Consider the following 21,236-nt stretch of genomic DNA (forward strand, 5'->3'; position numbering starts at 1 on the left):
GATATATTCTGATTTGTATCTATATATATATATTTAGACTTATAATGATATATTCTTATTCGTATGTAAATATTCAGACTTATATTATTCTGATTTGTATCTATATATTCAGTCTTATAAATATACTGATTTGTATCTATATATTAAGACTTAAAATTATATATTCTGATTTGTATATATTCAAACTTATAATGATATATTCTTATTTGTATCTATATATTCAAAGTTATAAATATATTTTCTGATTTGTATCTATATATTTAGTCTTATATATTCTGATTTGTATAAATTAAGACTTAAACTTATATATTCTGATTTGTATCTATATTCAGACTTATAAATATACATTCTGATTTGTATCTATATATTAACACTTAAAATTATATATTCTGATTTGTATATATTCAAACTTATAATGATATATTCTTATTTGTATCTATATATTCAAAGTTATAAATATATTTTCTGATTTGTATCTATATATTTAGTCTTATATATTCTGATTTGTATAAATTAAGACTTAAACTTATATATTCTGATTTGTATCTATATTCAGACTTATAAATATACATTCTGATTTGTATCTATATATTAACACTTAAAATTATATATTCTGATTTGTATATATTCAGACTTATAATGATGTATTCTAATTTGTATCTATATATTCACAGTTATAAATATATTTTCTGATTTGTATCTATATATTCAGTCTTATAAATATATATTCTCTTTTGTTTCTATATATTAAGACTTAAAATGGTATATTCTGATTTGTATCTATATTCGGACTTATAAATGGATATTCTGATTTGTATCTATATATTCATACTTGTAAATATATGTGCTGATTTGTATCTATATATTCAGTCTTATAAATATATATTCTCTTTTGTATCTATATATTAAGACTTAAAATGGTATATTCTGATTTGTATCTATATATTCAGACTTATAAATGGATATTCCGATTTGTATCTATATATTCATACTTGTAAATATATGTGCTGATTTGTATCTATATATTCAGTCTTATAAATATATATTCTCTTTTGTATCTATATATTAAGACTTAAAATGGTATATTCTGATTTGTATCTATATTCGGACTTATAAATGGATATTCTGATTTGTATCTATATATTCATACTTGTAAATATATGTGCTGATTTGTATCTATATATTCAGTCTTATAAATATATATTCTCTTTTGTATCTATATATTAAGACTTAAAATGGTATATTCTGATTTGTATCTATATTCGGACTTATAAATGGATATTCCGATTTGTATCTATATATTCATACTTGTAAATATATGTGCTGATTTGTATCTATATATTCAGTCTTATAAATATATATTCTCTTTTGTATCTATATATTAAGACTTAAAATGGTATATTCTGATTTGTATCTATATTCGGACTTATAAATGGATATTCTGATTTGTATCTATATATTCATACTTGTAAATATATGTGCTGATTTGTATCTATATATTCAGTCTTATAAATATATATTCTCTTTTGTATCTATATATTAAGACTTAAAATGGTATATTCTGATTTGTATCTATATATTCAGACTTATAAATGGATATTCCAATTTGTATCTATATATTCATACTTGTAAATATATGTGCTGATTTGTATCTATATATTCAGTCTTATAAATATATATTCTCTTTTGTATCTATATATTAAGACTTAAAATGGTATATTCTGATTTGTATCTATATATTCAGACTTATAAATGGATATTCCGATTTGTATATATTCATACTTCTAAATATATGTGCTGATTTGTATCTATATATTCAGTCTTATAAATATATATTCTGATTTGTATCTATATATATTTAGACTTATAAATATATATTCTGATTTGTATCTATATATTTAGACTTATAATGATATATTCTTATTTGTATCAAAATATTCAGACTTATAAATATATATTTATCTAATCTATCTATAAATATATATTTATCTAATATCTATCTATCTATCTATCTATCTATCTATCCAAATATATATTCGTATCTATATATTCAGATTTAATGTGATATATTCTAAATGTACATTTATCAAATATAAATTAATAACATGAAATATATAATTATATTGAGTATATTTGTTAAATATAATGAATACATGGAATTTCTTCGAAACATTCCATTTTGATTATAGAATATTATAGTATTTATAGAACTTCTATATAAATCTATATCCTGCTACTTTCTGGAATTAAAAGGCACCCCTCAGTTCTGAACGGAACACAGTTGTGGAGCTCTGGCCATATCCACTGTCATCCTGCATTTGGATTCAGACTGAGCTGTTTATTTATTTATTTTTACCAAGATAGATTTTTGGGTGAGAAGAAGGTTATTAAAAGTGTATGCATCACAGCGGAGCTGCGTTATATCTACATTTCACACACACACACACACACACACATACACAAACACAGTTCTCTGCAACCCAGAGAACATATAAGTCTTATTTATTTACCTTTCACTTACTAACTCTACAGAATACACACACATAAATGCAAACGCACAGAGACACAGGCTTCCTCTATAATTTATTGTGGCATTTGTTTATTATTCAGAGTTTGGTCTTGACTCTGAAATGTTTTAGCCCTTATCTCGAAAGGTCCCTGAATCGTTTGAGGAACGTCGACACCGTGAGCTCTATGTGTATCTGCGCCTGTCAGTGTATTTGTGTAGGATTGTGCGCCTCTGCATGTGGTAGTGTCAGATAGTGTGTGTGTGTATGTGTGTGTGTGTGGGTTCATCTTTACCTTTCTGTGTCAGTGTTAAAGTGTGCTGCTGCTCTCTGGAGGTTGCTGTGAGCAGTTCTGACTGAAGTCTTTATAATAAAAGTGTTTTATACTCTGTTGTCACTAGGGGCCGCTGTAGAGCATCATTAAAGGCTCTGAATATTTCTTTCTTTGTAGGCTTTTTTGTGGGAAAGAAAGTGTGTCACTTTATGTCAGTGTGACAAATCATTAGTACGGCCTTTTCAAAGCACAAAAAAAGGATTTTATCTAGTATTTATTAGTATTCTTTCTGTTCCTTTCAGACTCTTTCAGTCTTCTGTCCTACTTCACATCTAAACCCGGAGGATAGAGACGCTACTGCTTATTGTCCCAATAGAGACGCTACTGCTTATTGTCTCTGTGTGTCCCCTGCTGTGGCTCATTGTGTGGTATTCTCAACAAATCAGAGCGTTGTCATCCTTCACTTCCTCCGCATGCATGAACGCACAAACGCACAAACACATTTTATGTCGGGAACCCTGCTGAAGAATACATCTTAAACTAGTTGAAGCTGGTCTTAGCTGGTGTGCTGGCTAGTTTTAGAGGGATTTGGGGCACTTTTTAGGCATCTTATACATCCAGCTTTAACCTGTTGACACTTACACTTGCTCTTAAAGGGATAGTTTACTCAAAAATGAAAATTCTGTCATTAATTACTCACCCTCATGTCGTTCCAAACTCATAAGACCTTCGTTCATATTCAGAAGACAAATTAAGATATTTTTGATGAAATCTAAAAGCTTTCTGACCCTGTATACACAGCAACACAGCTTTTTATCAAGCATACGTGTTTGCCGTGTATTCACGTACTTCGTCTCTACGATAACACTTGGCATCTTCTGTTGTATCCGTGACACATTGCTGCTGAAATAGAAAAGTGAATTAATTGGTGAATTGAGTTTCAGTGAATCAACTGAACTGATATGGAATCCCTCCCATCTCTGCAATCTGCTCAGACATCTTGTTTTGAAATCTGTGAGATGAACACAAAGAGAGCGAGACAGAGAGAGTGTTGATTGAGTGGATCAGATGAGCTGTGTTGTGGCAGTTAGCCGGCTAGTTCCAGCCAGGTGGTCTTCTGATGGATATGACACCCCCTACAGAGTGCCAACCTACCTCTGTGTCTAAAAATAATGCTGCTGCAGATCAAAATCAGATCGGGACGTCACGTTAAAAATAATCTAAGGCAGAGGTGAAGAGTCCAAAGTGCTCTTCAGAGACTTTTAAACACTTTGTTTCTTTAAATCTCTTCTTATTCTTAATTCTTAACCAGTTTTACATCATTTGTAAGATTAAATAAGAATTTCAAGTCAAACAGCATATTTCAATACACATGAATACACTCACATATATACAGAAAGATGAGAAATTGAATAAAATAATTATGTCTAAAACTAACCCACTTTGCAAATTAGGCAAAATGTATTTATAGAACTTTGCTTCAGACAAAAGCTTATTTGTCTCTCTGACACATTTTGAACCACAAGATCCAGCTGAACTGTCCTTAATATTTTATTGATTTAATTAGAAATATAGCTGCAAGCAGCGATTACTAGGGTTCAAGCACTTAAGGCATTTAAGCATATAAGGGAAAAGACATTACATATTATTTAGCAAGACTGTACCCACCTAAATTAATGATTAAAAAGCATTTTTGGCAAATACAGGCAGTTATAAATAATAGAAATATGATATTTTTTAACGTTTATGACTGTTATAGCACTAGCTGTGGTCCGATCCCCTTAAAACTTTCCATGCTTGTTTAGAATCACCTGTCACATGTGCTCAGCAGGTTTTGTGAAGTTATGAGTTTTAAGTCTTTAGGCTTTTGGATTTTGGGTAAATTTGGACAGGCCTGTTTTCTAAATGACCCCATTATAGCTTCCCAAAGGGTAAATTGTAACATTTTTTTTTTGTATAATTATTAGCCTAGAGATTCCAGAGAATTGTACTGCAGTGTTTTTATCCAGATTGAGTGAAAAACCTAGGACTAGTTCGCAAAAGTAGGTTTTTACATCTTCTCAGTCATTTAACAAATGGTTTGATTGACAGCAGTGGTTCTAGAGGTAAAGTTCTAGAGGAAAACAGTAGTTCTATCATATGATACGAATATCGTGCGTATGTGCAAAAAAACGCATGACGTACAATTGTTTACGCCCTTAAAAAAAAGTGATATCGCCCCCCAGTGGTCGATTTCTTTCACATTTCTTTTAGACTTTTGGGGTCATAGGTCGAACAGGCCCACCAAGTTTTGCTCCGATCACCCTCCATTATCCTTGTCTAACAGGTGTTCATATTTCGCCGTTTATTGGCATCTATGTTTTTTGAGAAACGCAAATGTCCTTGTAGACATTTGTGGCACTTCGGGTGGCATTTTTATGGGAGGTTTTCCCTCAAAAAACTTGGCCACCATAACCAAAGAAGTTTGGGCACTTATTAGACAAGGTTAACTTATAGCCACACCAAGTGGCCAAACTCCGAGATTTTTTTTCCTGTGACCTCAGATTAAGCTCTTACATAAGTGTTCTGAGTTTGACAGAGATATCTTATTCTGTTCAGGAGTTATAGGCATTTTAATAAAAGTGGCCCTGCCCCTTTTGAATGTTTTGGCACCCCTTTGCAACAGTGAGTCAAGCTGGACTTTTTTTATAATTATATGGTTCCAATCGGGCGAAAAACCTAGAACTAGTTAGCAAAAGTAGGTTTTCCAAAAAAATGGAAAATTTTTTTTGCCAGGCTTACGATCAAATCTGCATTTTGTCCAGCCTGAGCCAGGGATTACAACAACATAAGATACTTGAGCCTGCAACTTACAGTTTAGGAGTTCTGAGCGATTTCATACCTTTGATCGCTGTAGCGCCCCCGTCAGGCCGATTGGGCTGAGCCTAGGTCACCTTGTCCAATAGTATGTTCCTGTCCAGGACTGCATTTCTAGGACCCTATTTTTTCTGACAGCGCCATCTAGAGGAGATCTGATTCAAGCATAAAACAAAAACTATTCAATTTTAATCCTTCCATCTTATTTTTAATGAAAGCGCTGGTGTGAACTTGTCAGCAATCTCCATTTAGCCTATTTAGCTGTGCAAAATAGATCATTGTTCTGCTGAAAGTTATAAACTAACATTTGTATTCAAATAAAATTACATTTACTAATGTACTAATAAACAAGTAATTTGTAGCGCAATTGTTTTACCGTTTATTGCACTTTATGTGTGTCACACATCAGACGTGAATCGCTGTGCTGCGGCTAATGAACTGAAGTCTGCAAAAAGTCTTTCTTTACAAGAAAATGAAATTTAACCCCAGAATATATTTAGAATATATTGAAATAAATTAGGTTAAATATTTAAAACGGGTAACCAATGGGTATGTTAAGGGTTAGGAGTCGGTTAGGACATATTTCTACTACATATTTCTTTAAAAAATAATAATAATATACAGAATTGAACAGCAAGTGCTATTAAATAGTAAGAGATGCTAACACACACATGTACAATAAATAAATAAAATAAAATATTACCAAAAAAGTATAGGGTCTGAAACTGCAGCCTCCAGTTGTGCAGAAACACCCTTCTCCACATTGAAGGCGGTGTGAGTACTACCCTCCAAGTCTCTATGACTTACAGTTTTTAAACTTTCTTTAGCAATTATTTAACAAAGAGCTTGATTTGCTGGTTTAAGTGTGTCTAATTGGGGTGCAGGAAGATTCTCTGGAGAGTGAATATTAATAACTATCAAAAAAAGTTGAACTTTCGACTGTCCGTTGCAAAGGGATGCCAAAACGTTTGAAAGGGGCAAGGCCGCTTTTACTAAAACGGCTTTAACTTTTGAAAGGAATGAGATATCTTCGCCAAACTTACAACATGTATGTAAGAGCTGAATTTGAGGTCACATGAAAAGTCATTGTACTTGGACACTTGGTGGTGCTATAAGAGGGAAAATACTTTAAAACAGCCATAACTATGCAACCATTTGTGCTATTGATGTGAAAACTGATTTACACGGCGCCACAAATGTGTCTATAAGGATTTCTGCGTATCTCAAAAAACGTGGCCACCATAGGCTGATGAAATTTGAGCACCTATTAGACAAGGTTAAAAGAGAAGTCTACTTCCAGAACAAAAATTTACAGATAATGTACTCACCCCCTTGTCATCCAAGATGTTCATGTCTTTCTTTCTTCAGCCGTAAAGAAATCATGTTATTTGAGGGAAACATTTCATGATTTTTCTCCGTATAATGGACTGATATGGTGCCCTGATTTTAAACTTCCAAAATGCAGTTTAAATGTGGCTTCAATAGACCCCAAATGCAGTTGTAAACAATCCCAGCCAAGGAAGAAGGGTCTTATTTAGTGAAACGATCGGTTATTTTCATTAAAAAAAATACAATTTAAATGCAAAAAAGCAATGCAAAGAACAATACATGCAAAGAAGATCAAACACCCTTATCTAAAAAGGTAAAACAGCGATATAGGATAATTTTGAAGTTGAGGGAGAATTTTTTCGACATACCCTAACTGTCATGAACAGGAAAAAAACAGTTCAGGCAGAGCGAGACAAGACAAGCGTCTGACATTAAAAAGTATATACATTGTATTATTTTTATGAAAATAACTGATCGTTTCGCTAGATAAGACCCTTCTTCCTCGGCTGGCATCGTTTACAATCGCATTTGGGATCGTTTGAAGCCGCATTTAAACGCACTATATCAGTCCATTATATGAAGAAAAATCCTGAAATGTTTCCCTCAAAAAACATAATTTCTTTACGGCAGAAGAAAGAAAGACGTGAACATCTTGGATGACAAGGGGTGAGTACATTATCTGTAAATTTTTGCTCTGGAAGTGAACTTCTCCTTTAAAGGAGGTTGATCAGAATGAAACTAGGTAGGCATAAATGATTGTATATTGTGCAGTTTTTAAAAAATATGCACAAAACTAATCAAATTTCTAATCATGATTACAATTACAGATGCCACAATTATGTAATCGTTCAAAGGTGCAATTACAAAAGAAAATCCACTTACATTATTCTGCTTGATTAAGATGTGTGTGCGTGTGTGTATTTCCTACAGGTTATCTTAAGGGTTTTTTTTATTATTATTATTGTTTTAATTTTTACAGTTTTTACTTTTTTATATTTAAAGAAAAAACTATAAAAATGTGGCATGCAGTTGCTTCAAACAGTGAAAAAACTAGCTTTGCTTTAAATCTATTCAAAACATCATTCAATGTAAATTGTGATAATTAATAATCGCAATTACAATTTCAAGGGAATAATCGACAATTATGATTTTTGTCATAATCGTGCATCCCTAATTTGTATTAAAGGGATGGTTCACCCAAAAACGATAATTCTGTCATTAATTACTCACCCTCATCTCTTTCTAAACCTGTAAGACCTCCATTCATGGAACACAAATTAAGATATTTTTGATAGACAGCAACACAGCTTCCCCGTTCAAGGCCCAGAAAGATAGTACACTTTTTTAAAAAAAAGGTGCTTCACGATGCCATAGAAGAACCTTTTTTATCTAAATGGTTCCATAAAGAACCTTTAACATCTGAAGAACATTTCTGTTTCACAAAAGGTTCTTTGTGGCGAAAGAAGGTTCTTCAGATTATAAAAAGGTAAGAAAGAGATGGTTCTTTAAAGAACCTTTGACTGAATGGTTCTTTGTGGAACCAGAAATGGTTCTTCTATGGCATCGCTGTGAAGAACCTTTTAAGTACCTTTATTTTTAAGAGTGTAAGGTGACATCAGTGGTTCAACTGCAACGTTATGTAGCTACAAGAATACTTTTGTGCACAAAAAAAAAAACCTAACCCAGTTAATGACCCAGTCATTTAAACGCATGCATTGTGTAACATTATTTTCATAACATTATTATTTTAACAATGTCCTTACTACCTTTCTGGGCCTTGAACGTGGTGGTTGCGTTGCTGTCTATGCAGGGTCAGACAGCTCTCGGATTTCATCAAAAATATCTTAATTTGTTTTCCAAGGATGAATAAAGGTCTTACAGGTTTGAAACAACATGTGGGTGAGTAATTAATGACAGGAATTTTAATTGTCGGGTGAACTATTCCTTAAAATGTTGTTTTTGTGTATAATTGCTCCAGTGGAGAATAAAGAGAAGAAAAAAAGAAAATATTCATTGTAGTGTGGGAGAATGCAATATGGTGAAATAACAAATGATGTACCATCTCAGGCATTTAAACACCTAAACAAGCATTTAATTCTCACAAACAGAACATTTCATGTTTTGGAGGCCTATGTTATTTCCTTCTAATTAGTTTGCAATTCATCATCAGCCCACTGCTATGGGATCAAAGGCAGTTTCTTCCATTTCCCTTAAGGCAAGGTACATTTCCTGCCAGCTTGAGCGAGTGTCTCTGGGATTCAAGTCTAATATCTCAACCGTGGATCATAATGCATTGCACCATAATGCTCCAGCCAAGTGTCCATTACTATGTCTGTAAAGTTGTGTGGCAGATTGGATGTTAGATGTTTCAGCCGCATCCCCCGCGTGTCTGATTGTTCTGCCGCTGCTCTGGGACACTGGGAGTGAGTAAATACACATGCTTGCACACACGCCGTTCTCACAATGCTACACATCCGTGAATAGAGCGTGATGTTCCACAAACACACAGTGAGATCCACTGTGCAGTGATACTAATGCAGACCATAGAGTGGAAATGTTACAAAATATATACGAGATGTAACAAAATGTTTTCTACCACCGCAGATATTCAATGTGCAACTCTATGAAATTCAAAACCAACACAATCTCATGGCATTTCGTAACCATTTTATGTTTTGGCTAAAATGGTGGCCCATTCTTATGAAATTGTATAAATTGTATCATCTACTTATGCCCCACTAACAATTATATTTAGGGATGGGGTTGGGGGTGGACCTTCAAACTTAGCGTAGCATGGTTTCTTACTACTCATATCATACAAATCTACAAAATAACCACCTTGTAAAATTCACGTGAGATTGGGTTGTTCAAAAACCTGCTGATCTGGAGATGTTACCATTAGCAGATGGGTGATTAGCCTTAACATCAGTGGTGTAAAGTATTTCATTAAATGTAATTAGTTATTGTACTTTGTACTTGGACTGAGTATTAAAGATTTTTAAATAGATATGTACCCTTTACTCCACTATATTTATAATGAGTAATGCAATTACTCATTATATTTTGCATGGCGCCTAACTAAAAAGACAATATAAAGGCTGTTGACAGTACTAGATCTTGTGAGTTCTGCCCTTAGGCATCCAAACTTGTCAACAAGGCTGTTTTACATGAATGTGAGTAAATTAGTTGCTGAATCACAGATGTTTCATTTATGAGATGAGAATAAAATCAAAAGTTTAAGCAGGCTTTTGATATAATATTATTTTAATTAATCCATATTGAAGAGATCTTTGTGAAGAATATTGGTTTACTTATTCTGCTTTTTATCAGTTGAGATTAACTGAGACTTGAGTGTTTGTAGACGTTTAAGAGGCTGTTGTGTCAACCTTGATTTATTGCAATTTTGAGACATAGAGTCTACATTTGGTATGAGTAAAATATTTAATTACTGTTAAAATCAGATTGAAGTGGCATTGGAATTGCTGACTTATAACTTGTAATGGAGTAATTTTCGCTCTGTCTACACTTAAAGGGGCTCCCACGATAGTTGATTGACATGAGCGTTTTACCTCAGATCAGTTGTAACAGTCCAACCTCCATTATTTCAATGCCGGAGCAGGGATGTAAATTAGACAAGAAATGAGCGATTGAGGTGTTGTGTTGCTGGATGTAATAATGAACATAGTGGTCGTCACTTACTCCCGACATCTGAACCGCTGAGGATGCAGTGGATTACGTTTGTTTGTGAAGGAAATGTGCCTCCCGATCTACATAAATGTGTCTATATTCGCATTTTTTTGGGGTTATAATATTATTTTATTTATTCATTTAGAAGAGATCTTTGTGAAGGATATTGGTTTACTTATTCTGCTTTTTATCAGTTGAGCTTAACTGAGACTTAAGTGTTTGTAGACGTTTAAGAGGCTGTTGTGTCAACCTTGATTTATTGCAATTTTGAGAAATTGAGTCTACATTTGGTATGAGTAAAATATTTAATTACTGTTAAAGTAAATGTTAAGTACTGTTTTCAGGTACCGCTACCTAACATTTTATTGAATATTTGAATATCTTTAAAACAAAATATATTACAAAAATACCACATTTTCCCCCAGCAAGCAGATAGAGTGTCTAAATACAGTATTAATTACAAAATAAATAAATAAAACAGTAAGATTTTTAATGTTTTTTTATTCTCTTCTGCTCACAAAGCCTGCCTTTATTTAATCCAAAATACAGCAAAAGCAGTGATATTCTGAAATATTTAAATAACCTGCTTTCTATTTGAATTTATTTTAAAATGTAATTTATTCCTGCACTGTAAAAAACAACTTGTTGAGTAAATTAAAATAATTTGTAACCTGGCTGCCTTAAAATTTTAAGTTTAGTCAACTCAAAAAAAGTTTATTCAACTTTAAATGTTAAATTATACTAAGTGACAACTTAGATATTTTAGTTGAATCAACTTAAAATTTTAAGGCAGCTAGGTTACTTATACATCTGTTAAGTTTAGCAAACACAAATATCTAAGTTGTTACTTAGTACAACTTAACATTTCAAGTTGATTAAACTTATTTTAGTTGACTGAACTTAAAATTTTAAGGCAGCAGGGTAACAAATTATTTTAAGCTGGCTCAACAAATTGTGTTTTTTATTTTTTACAGTGTGTGATCAAATCATTATTCCAGTCACATGATCCTTTAGAAATCATTTTATTTTTTTATTAGTATTATTATCAATAATTAAAACAGTTGTGTAATAAAAGCTATTGTAACATTATACACTATACCATTCAAACGCTTGGAGTCATTTTTATAAGAAATTATAGAAATGAATACTTTTATTGAACTATAAATTGAAAAGTGATAATAAAGACATTTATAATGTTACAAAAGATTTCTATTTCAGATAAATGCTTTTCTTCTGAACTTTCTATTAATCAAAGAAACATGAAAAAAATCCACTCAGCTGTTTTAAACATAATAATAATGATAATTATAATAATTACAATAAATGTTTTTTCAGAATCAGAATATTAGAATGATTTCTGAAGGATCGTGTGACTTGAGTAATGATGCTAAAAATGTAGCTTTGAAATCGCAGAAATAAATTACATTTTAAAATATATTCAAATAGAGAACAGTTATTTTAAATTATTTTACATTTTTAAATAAATTGCTGTACTTTGGCTTATATAGATGCATGCTTGAGAGACAATAAAAACAATAAAAAACTTTTGACTGGTAGTGTATATATTGAGGGTATTCTGGCATCAGTTTGTTTACTATGTACTTTTCTCATACAAGGAAACACAATGTTTCCACTATACCAGTAAACCCTGATTTACTGTTCTTTTCTGATTTATTTATCTACTATGCATAAATCCCAGAATAGACAGTGGCAGATGAAGGCAAATCTGACCATCAAAAAACAAATATCTCCACACTGTGAGTCTCTGTTGTGTCTTGTCCTGGAGCTCTGAATTGCATTATTATTTAACAACAGAATGCTGTTCATTCATGTGTATAATAACTCAGTACTGATAGCAGGAGGATTTTCACACAATGAAAACACACATGTACACAAATCCCCCGTCTTCTTCACCCCTCAGAAGTCCATCACAAAATACAACGCAAAGAGAAACCTGCAGTGCTTAAACTGGCCTGTGTTTTTGGCTTTAGTTTAGATCAGCGGTGCTGCGATTTGTTTACCAGTGCACGTTTGTTTTCTCATGACTTGGAATGAGTCTGAATATTATCAGGGATGACTTTTAATGATGTAATAATCCATCTGCCATAATGTAAGACAGCATATGCTTAAACAGTTCAGAGAGGGAATGACAGAGGCAGACACAGCAGAGTTAGTTAATTGTGCATCATTACTGGAGGACAAACACGAATCCTGGCAGAACCTGTATGGAAATCCTGTTTACTCTTGTGTGTGACACACACACAAATACACAATGAGGAATTGTTTCGTAGTCTCCTGCTAATGAGCACATCAAGTGCTGAGAATAGATAACACATTCACACACTGCCTGTAAAATACAGCAATAATATCCCATTATTTACTCGACGGATGTCCAAGTGAATGTTCACGCATGTTCATATAATCCTGCCGATCACAAAAAAAAAGCATTAAACAGCTTCTTTCCACACAGCATTGGCAATTCTTCTGGCATCCCTCCAACATCCCAAATCCTTCAGCATTTTCTGCACTGGCTTTTACTCTCTCCAAAGGCTTTTCAAAAACTGTTTAAGCAAATACAGTCAACCTCAACCAGGAAATCCACTGGATCCTGACAGACAAGCAAATGAACAAACTACTATTCATACAAACAGCACTCCTTTGTAGTCACCCATTTAGTCAATCAATATGTGATGAAACTCACACATTCATGTGTGGAGGACTTAGCAGAAAGACTCAGATGGGAGGAATTCTTCACTTTACACCCTCTCCAGACTGTGGCTCTGTGAGGTTACAGCACTCTGAGGTGTTGTGGTTGGAAATGGACTGTTGCTTTGTGTCTGAACTGTGTCTGAAGTGGTTACAACTGACTCTAGGCACAAGAAACAAATCGAATAGCTGTTTTCATCCGCAGGGGACACATCTAATACATAGCCTGGGTACCGCACAATGCATTATAGGAAAGCCTTGCATCTTCAACAGGACTGGACTTCTTGCCTCAGAGGCTGAGTCAAATTTACACTGGTCTGAGATGTCACATAGGCTGAATTTACTCATTTGAATAGGCCTGTCAAAACACATTGGTAAATAAAAAAAATAACGTTGTAATAACTGACTCCTTTGTTCTTTTTAGGTGTGGCAAACTGTAGTCTGACCTGCAGCTGACCTCATCTGTGAGTGCTGAATTGTTGGAATTCACAAATTAGGCAATACATTAACCAAACTGACATAAGGTCTGATTCCTGTAACATCTAGGTTAAATGTCTCATCAAAGATAAGGGTTTTCTGTCAGCATTGTAGATACGGTAAATGATGTAAGAAGATTTTGACATGCAAAACCACTGCAGAACAATAACTACAGTAGTTGCAAGTGGGTTTAGATTTGCAATTAAAGTAGTGTTGTTACTGAGTTGAACTGGCTGAAACAATTAAAACTTTTTTATCTAGTCATTTTAACTGCTGTTACGTAATTCTATAGAAATAGTACAAAATACACTGATTTTTTAAATAAATGAATACTTTCATTTAGCAAGGACACATTAAATTGATCAAAAGTGACAGTAGAGGCATTATATTGTTACAATTTCAATAAACTGTGCTCTTTTAAATGTGCTGTATGTCATTTTTGGACTGTACCAAAGCATAAAATACCATAATGCATTCATTAATGCGTTTGCATACTTGTTTCTCTTTAACCAGCTATTTTGCTTTGAAAATGTGCATTCTGTGTTGGAATGCCTCTCTTTGTTTTGGTGATTTCCAGGGTTGCCAGGTTTTCACAACAAAACACACCCAACTGGTACTCAAAACAAGCCCGATCTAGGAATGTAACAATCTCAAAATCTCACAGTATGATAATATTGCAATATAAAGTCCACAATACAATATTTATTGTGATATTTAAAAAAAAAAAAAAGGACAAATAATTGGAAAAAAATGAAAATTCTTCTATCCAATGCACTTTGAGAGTTCAAAATTAAGAGCTCCAACCCATGTTCTTAACTAAGAAAAAAGTCAGTGAACTGACTACCTGAACTTTAAAGGGTACTCAGCCCTCTTTTTATTTGTGATATACTGTCTCAGTCTAAAGTACATTCACAGTGGTGTTTCGGGAAGCCAAACAAATTACAATATAACAGTAATTATAATAACAACAATGCCAATAGCCAAATGAATATTTCTTAGGTATATTATTTTTCGCTTTACACTACAGAAGGGAAATTACAATACTTCTTTCCTAATTTCTACAATTGAAAGTGATATGTTTTAATTTGGACTGCAGTAATGTTACCCATTTAAACTAGTAGCTGTCAGCAATTCATACTGCACTTTTAAGCTTTTATACTGACAGAAACGGAAGTAGAGCTTTTATTTTGACGGAAAACTCCAGCATCAATGAAAACAGGCTTACAAAAACACGTCTCACTACAAAGCTAGTGAAACGCTCTAATCATCTGCCGCGAAAATAAATCATGACTGGGGGCCGTTGCATTCCCAAACGCGTGTTAAACTCACAGCACATGCAATAAGCGAGTTCACTGCATTCATTCACTGTGAACAGAGACATTCTGATCATGAGCTGATCGCCTCAACAATGTGTGGGCTTCACTTTGAAATGCACAGCGAAAACAGACTTGATGAAGGCATTAAGCCATATTGTGCTTTCGGTTTTATTTTATTTGACAGATACTGTGTCAAAGCATAATGGCCCAAAACACAACTTTAGACCTTTTATGTTTAGACCTTTTATGTTAGAATAAGAAGTTTAAATATACTTTTAAAAGTACACTTTTTTCCTGCAGGACCTATCGTTTGATATCGTCATGTGATCACGATAATATCGAGAGAGTTTTGTTCTCGCTATATCGCGATACTGATATATTGTTACATCCCTAGACCAACTGCATCCTGGGAGGTAAAATACATGTTTTTTGGGGGGATTCCTCTGATAAAATTCACATTCTGGGAACTAAATATCAAGTTATTGGGGACGCTTTGACCCTCAGACATGAAAAACAATCCATGGCAACAGTGTTAAAGTAGCCCAATTTTGCAGGAATACCATGGACTTGGCAACACTGGTGATCCCTCCTACTGTCAGTTTAACAAATCATATTTGGACACCCAGTTTGCTAGAGAGCAAAAACCAGTGTATCACAGTCAAGGAAGCCAGCAACGAACTGGGTCAGAGATCGCAGATTCTACCTGACCTAAAAAGCCTCAGCATCAACCTAAAAAACTCTAAAGGATAAATCAAGGATAAATCAGCTCATCAATTTACAGTGCAAGACTTGTCGCCTTCCATTGTCAATTGCGCTCATTCCCGTTGCATGTCCTCAATTTGACAACCCGCTGGAGTGTTGAACCTGAGGAGGAGGGTGCGGGAGAAACAATATTTTGAATTTGGACTGCAGTACCCATTTCAGCCACTAGCTAATTTAAATTTTCTAGAAAACTGGAAAAAAAACGGCATTCAAGCGCTTAAAGGCATTTAAGCACATACGAAAAAAGTCATTATTTAGCAAGTTTGTAACCACCTAAATCAATGATTTAAAAAACATTTTTGGCAAATCCAGGTGATTTACAATCAAGCTGCACCCTCTCGCTCTCTCTATTGAAACCAACATGGAAGTGACTTAAACTGCAATTCTTCGACTGGCCCCTAGACAGTGGCTCCAAAAGGGGGTCAATCCCATAGACTCCCCATGTTAAAATGCCCAAACTTACAGCAGAAAAAAAAAAAAAACGTTTTTGGTACAAAAAGTGGTTTTGGACTACATAGCTATTTTTGCCCTTCATGACAGCTGTGAGGGGGGGGTGAATTTTTTTATAACTCGTCCATTTAAATTATATTAAGCCTTAAAGTTCTGCATAATTTGGGGCGTGGCCACTTGAGTGACAGGTGGATTGCCGCTGCTGACACTACCGTAGAGAGAAGTGCTATCTTAATTTAATTTGTTAAGAAATAGTAATTTTATTGGCACGTTGGCCAATTTATAGGCTGAGTGTATGCCTATTTAGAGCTGAGATGTTACGATGTTACAGAGGACTTACTTTATTTCTTTGTATCAACTTCCAAGTGGCCTATAGCCTACGTTAGTCATGAATCAATTATGTTAAAACATGTATAAATGATTCATTCTTGACAAAAGGCAAAAGAGCTGTCTGCTTGCACACATTTGAAAAATGTCGGGGTGTAAACGGGTTCGGGCTTTTAAAAAGCTGTCAATCAAAATATACTTGTCGGGCTCGGGCAGAACTCTGTCAGACTCGGGGCCTTGTCGGGCCTAACTTTTAAGGCCCAATTACAGCTCTAACGTGCAGTGATGTGATTCCAAGATGGCGACGTCCGAGTCCCGCCCACTAAGAGCTTCAAAAATGCTCTTCAGAAACCTAAGGGTGACGTCACGGACACTACGTCCATATTTTTTACAGTCTATGTTTACCATAGAAATATTATGTCTTTTTAACAGTTATGACTGTTATAGCGCCAGCTGTAGTCTGATCCCCTTAAAACTTTGCAAGCTTGTTTAGAATCACCTGTCACATGTGCTCAGCAGGTTTCATAATGCTTTGAGTTTTCCTTTAGGGTTTATAGGATTTTGAGGTAAATTGGACTTAAATGACTTTTCTAAATGACCCTGTTATAGCTTCCCATAGGGTAAAGTTCCAAATTTTTAATAATTATTGACCTAGAGAGTCCAGAGAATTGTACCACAGTGTTTTTTTTTTTTTTTTTTTTTTTTCCAGATTGAAGGACTAGTTCACAGAAGTAGGTTTTTTACATCTTCTTGATCGTTTAACAAACAATTTGATTGACAGCAGTGGTTCTAGAGGCAAAGTTGTCCAGAATGAGTAGTTCTACCATATGATATGAGTATCATGTGCATGTGCCAAAAAAAATGCACAATGTACAATCATTTACGGCATTGAAAAATGCGATATTGCCTCTCCAGTGGCCGATTTCTTTCAAATTGCTCACAGACCTTTATGTCTGTATAGACACTTGTGGCACTTTGGATCAAGACCATGCACAGCGATTTTCATGTTGATAGGACAAATAGTTGCGTAGTTTTAGCCATTTTTACATTTGTTCCCTCTTATAGAGCCACCAAGTGGCCAAGCTCCATGATTTAAGTAACATATGCATTCTAATTTTGGCGAGGATATCTTTTTTCGTTCTTGAGTTATAGGCATTGTACTAAAAGCGGCCCCGCCCCTTTCGAACGTTTTGCTGTCCCTTTGCGACAGTGAGTCAAAAGTTGATATTCACTCTGAGAATCCTTCTGCGCTGATTTAATTCCGATCAGGTGAAAAACCTAGGACTAGTTCGCAGAAGTAGGTTTTGCAAGAAATCCAAAATACCTGAAAATTTCACGGTTTGTCTGATGTGAGCCAAGGATTCCAACGATATAAGACACTCGAGCCTCCGACACTTGAGTGATTTCATACTTTTGATCAATGTAACGTCCCGTCAGGCCGATTGGGGCGAGCCTTGGTGACGTTGTCAGCGGTATGAGTACTACCATCCCTTTCAAGTACCACCCCCAAGTTTCAAGTCTCTACAACTTACGGTTTTGTCTGCACAATCAGTTTTACATGGAGATTGCTGATCCGGTAATTATAACAATTACAATATAGAGTTTCATCGCTACGTGCTTGAACCCCTAAAACAACATTTCCACAAAAATATTAATCAGCACGATTCTGTTCAACATTGATAAACAATCATCAACTTTGCCTAAACAGACACACAGAAAAAAGCTACTGCTGGCAGAATAAATGTGACAGAAAATGCATTTTGTTCAGCTTGAAGCAGTTAATTTAAAATATTTTAGCCATTGTAAAATGATGTTCCATGTAGGAAGATCATGAAGACTTAGATTACATTACGTACCTTACATTTGGGAGACTCATGCTTTGTCTCATGTTTAAATCCCTTTTAATTACCACAAAGAAAACGTGCATCTTTAAATAAACTGTAGTAACATGACTATAATTATTTTACACTTTAGCTGAATGTGTCAGCTGATTACAGAATGACATGGGATCACGTATATTTTCAGACTTCATCAGAACCAAGAGTTTACTATTAACCATCCTTGCGTGGGTGTTCATGCACCCCATTTCAGCCAATCCTATGTGAAACATATTAAGTAATTCTATTACTCATTATGCAGTAAAGAATCTGGAAACAGCTGGATTAAAGAACAATACAAATGTTCCTAATAGATTTCAGGCAAATACAAGCTTCCATAGGGGAAAAGGGTGTGGCTTCCCTTTGCATTAACATTTTTTTCCAGTGATAGTAAGGAAGTAGCTGTACATTTTTTAAGTATCTGTACTTTACTAGAGCAGTTTTTTTTTTTTTTTTTTTTTTTTTTTTTTTTTTTTGAGTAACTTTCACTTTTACTACATTCCAAAGCGTAAGATCGTACTTCATTACATTTCATAAAACATATTGTTACTCCTTATAATATATCACGTGCTCCAAGACGCAGAAGCGGTGTCTGATTCATGAACAAACTGATTCTTTTCAATGAACCTGTTTAGTCGATTCGCGAATCACACCAAATGATTCATTCACGAATTGGAATGATCCGATCGACAACTCATTGATTCAAATGATCCGTTTAGAGCGAGTCTCCAGTGAACTGAATTCACAAGTAAGAATCTTGTGAGCGCGCGCGCGATGGATGCTGCAAAAAGTTACTAATGTCGAATTTTAGGATTAATTATTGTAACTGAAAATCACATTTAGTTCACAACTGTCCGTTGTTTGTGAATTAAATCTGCTGTAAAGGGTGATCTGTTTAAGCAGTGTCTCTATGTTTTAGGTAAAAAAAAAAAAAAAAATTAAAATAGCACAGATACTGCTGTAACGTTTTATTAAAATGCTACACATTTAGTCCTACGTGGCGTCTGTTTTTATATTGTTTATAAACAGTATACATTTTTATATAACTAGCGGAGTAGACAGATATTAATGTTTATTCATAACCATACTGAAAATAAGTAAATATTGCTAGCTGATGCTAACTGTCTAGCTAACAAGCTTGCTGGTGCTAAGTTAAGGTAATTTTTAGATATAAAGTTCAAATATTTTTATTCAACCACCTAGATAGATTACATCTAAGGGGGAAAAAAAGGATACCTTAAAAACATAGTAACTACAGTAATTATCAAAGTGGGAAGTGATGCCCTTTGGGGGCATTTGGCCAGGGGTGTTTTTACACCACAGATAAGATTTGAGAGGAAAAAAGTCATTATGATAATAATTTTATTTTTCTTAAAATGTTCTTGCTAACTTCAGGCCTTATTCTCATATCATATATAACTGTGGCGTTATGCAAAACAACAAGCTTTAAAACACTTTTTTCGTGAAAATTAGATGGTCAAATCTGTTTTCCCTCAGGTACATTGCAGGGCAAGCTTCACAGTGAACATTACTACATCACTCTCGTCAGCGTAGTATATATCAACAACAAAAATGGATTTATGTATATATATAGTGTTTATTTTGGGAAAATCCCAGGTATTTTGAGCAGTAGTTTTATAAATAAAAGTGCTAATATAAAATTAAATTAAGCAGCCTATATAAAACTGCTAAATCTGTCAGTATTTTTTTACTTAAGTACATAAAAAGTACTTTTGTACTTTCCTTTTAAAATTGAAAAAGGAGCACTTTTATTTTTACTGGAGTAATAGTTTATTATACGTATCTGTACTTTTACTCAAGTAATTGACTTGTGTACTTCGTCCACCACTGGTGACCACACCCTGATGATACAAAATGCACATTAGTCACAAAAATTCAGCTTTCTCTCTTTGAGCAGTATATTAGACCCCACACAAATCTTAGAAACGTGAGCAGCATGAGTCTGCAGCCATTATAGGCAAGTTACAACAAAACAGAAAAGATTACCAACAGAAGCAAAACAGTTAAAGGAGAAGTCCACTTCCAGAACAACAATTTACAAATAATGTACTCACTCCCTTGTCATCCACGATATTCATGTCTTTCTTTCTTCAGTCGTAAATAAATTATGTTTTTTAAGGAAAACATTTCAGCATTTTTCCCAATATAATGGACTGATATGGTGCCCCGATTTTGAACTTCCAAAATGCAACTTAAATGCGGCTTCAAACGATCCCAAATGTGGTTGTATCCCAGCTGAGGAAGAAGGGTCTTATCTAGCATAACGATTGCTTATTTTAATAAAAATAATACAATTTATATACTTTTTAATGCCAAACGCTCGTCTTGTCTTACTCTGCCTGGACTGTTTTTGTTCCGGTTCATGACAGTTAGGGTATGTCGAAAAACTCCCATCTCATGTTCTCCCTCAACTTCAAAATCGTCCTATATCACTGTTTTACCTTTTTTGTTAAGGGTGCTCTTTTTTACATGTTCACTTTGTAAAGACTGTGTCTGTACTTCTGCAGTGATGTAGGATGATTTTAAAATGATCTTTGAAGTTGAGGGAGAAAATACGGTCAGAGTTTTTCAACAAACCTTAACTGTCTTGAACCAGAATACACAGAGTTCAAGGACTGCAAGGCAAGACGAGCGTTTGAGAATAAAA

This window comes from Labeo rohita, chromosome 20 (assembly GCF_022985175.1).
Source record: "Labeo rohita strain BAU-BD-2019 chromosome 20, IGBB_LRoh.1.0, whole genome shotgun sequence".
Lineage (NCBI taxonomy): Eukaryota > Metazoa > Chordata > Actinopteri > Cypriniformes > Cyprinidae > Labeo > Labeo rohita.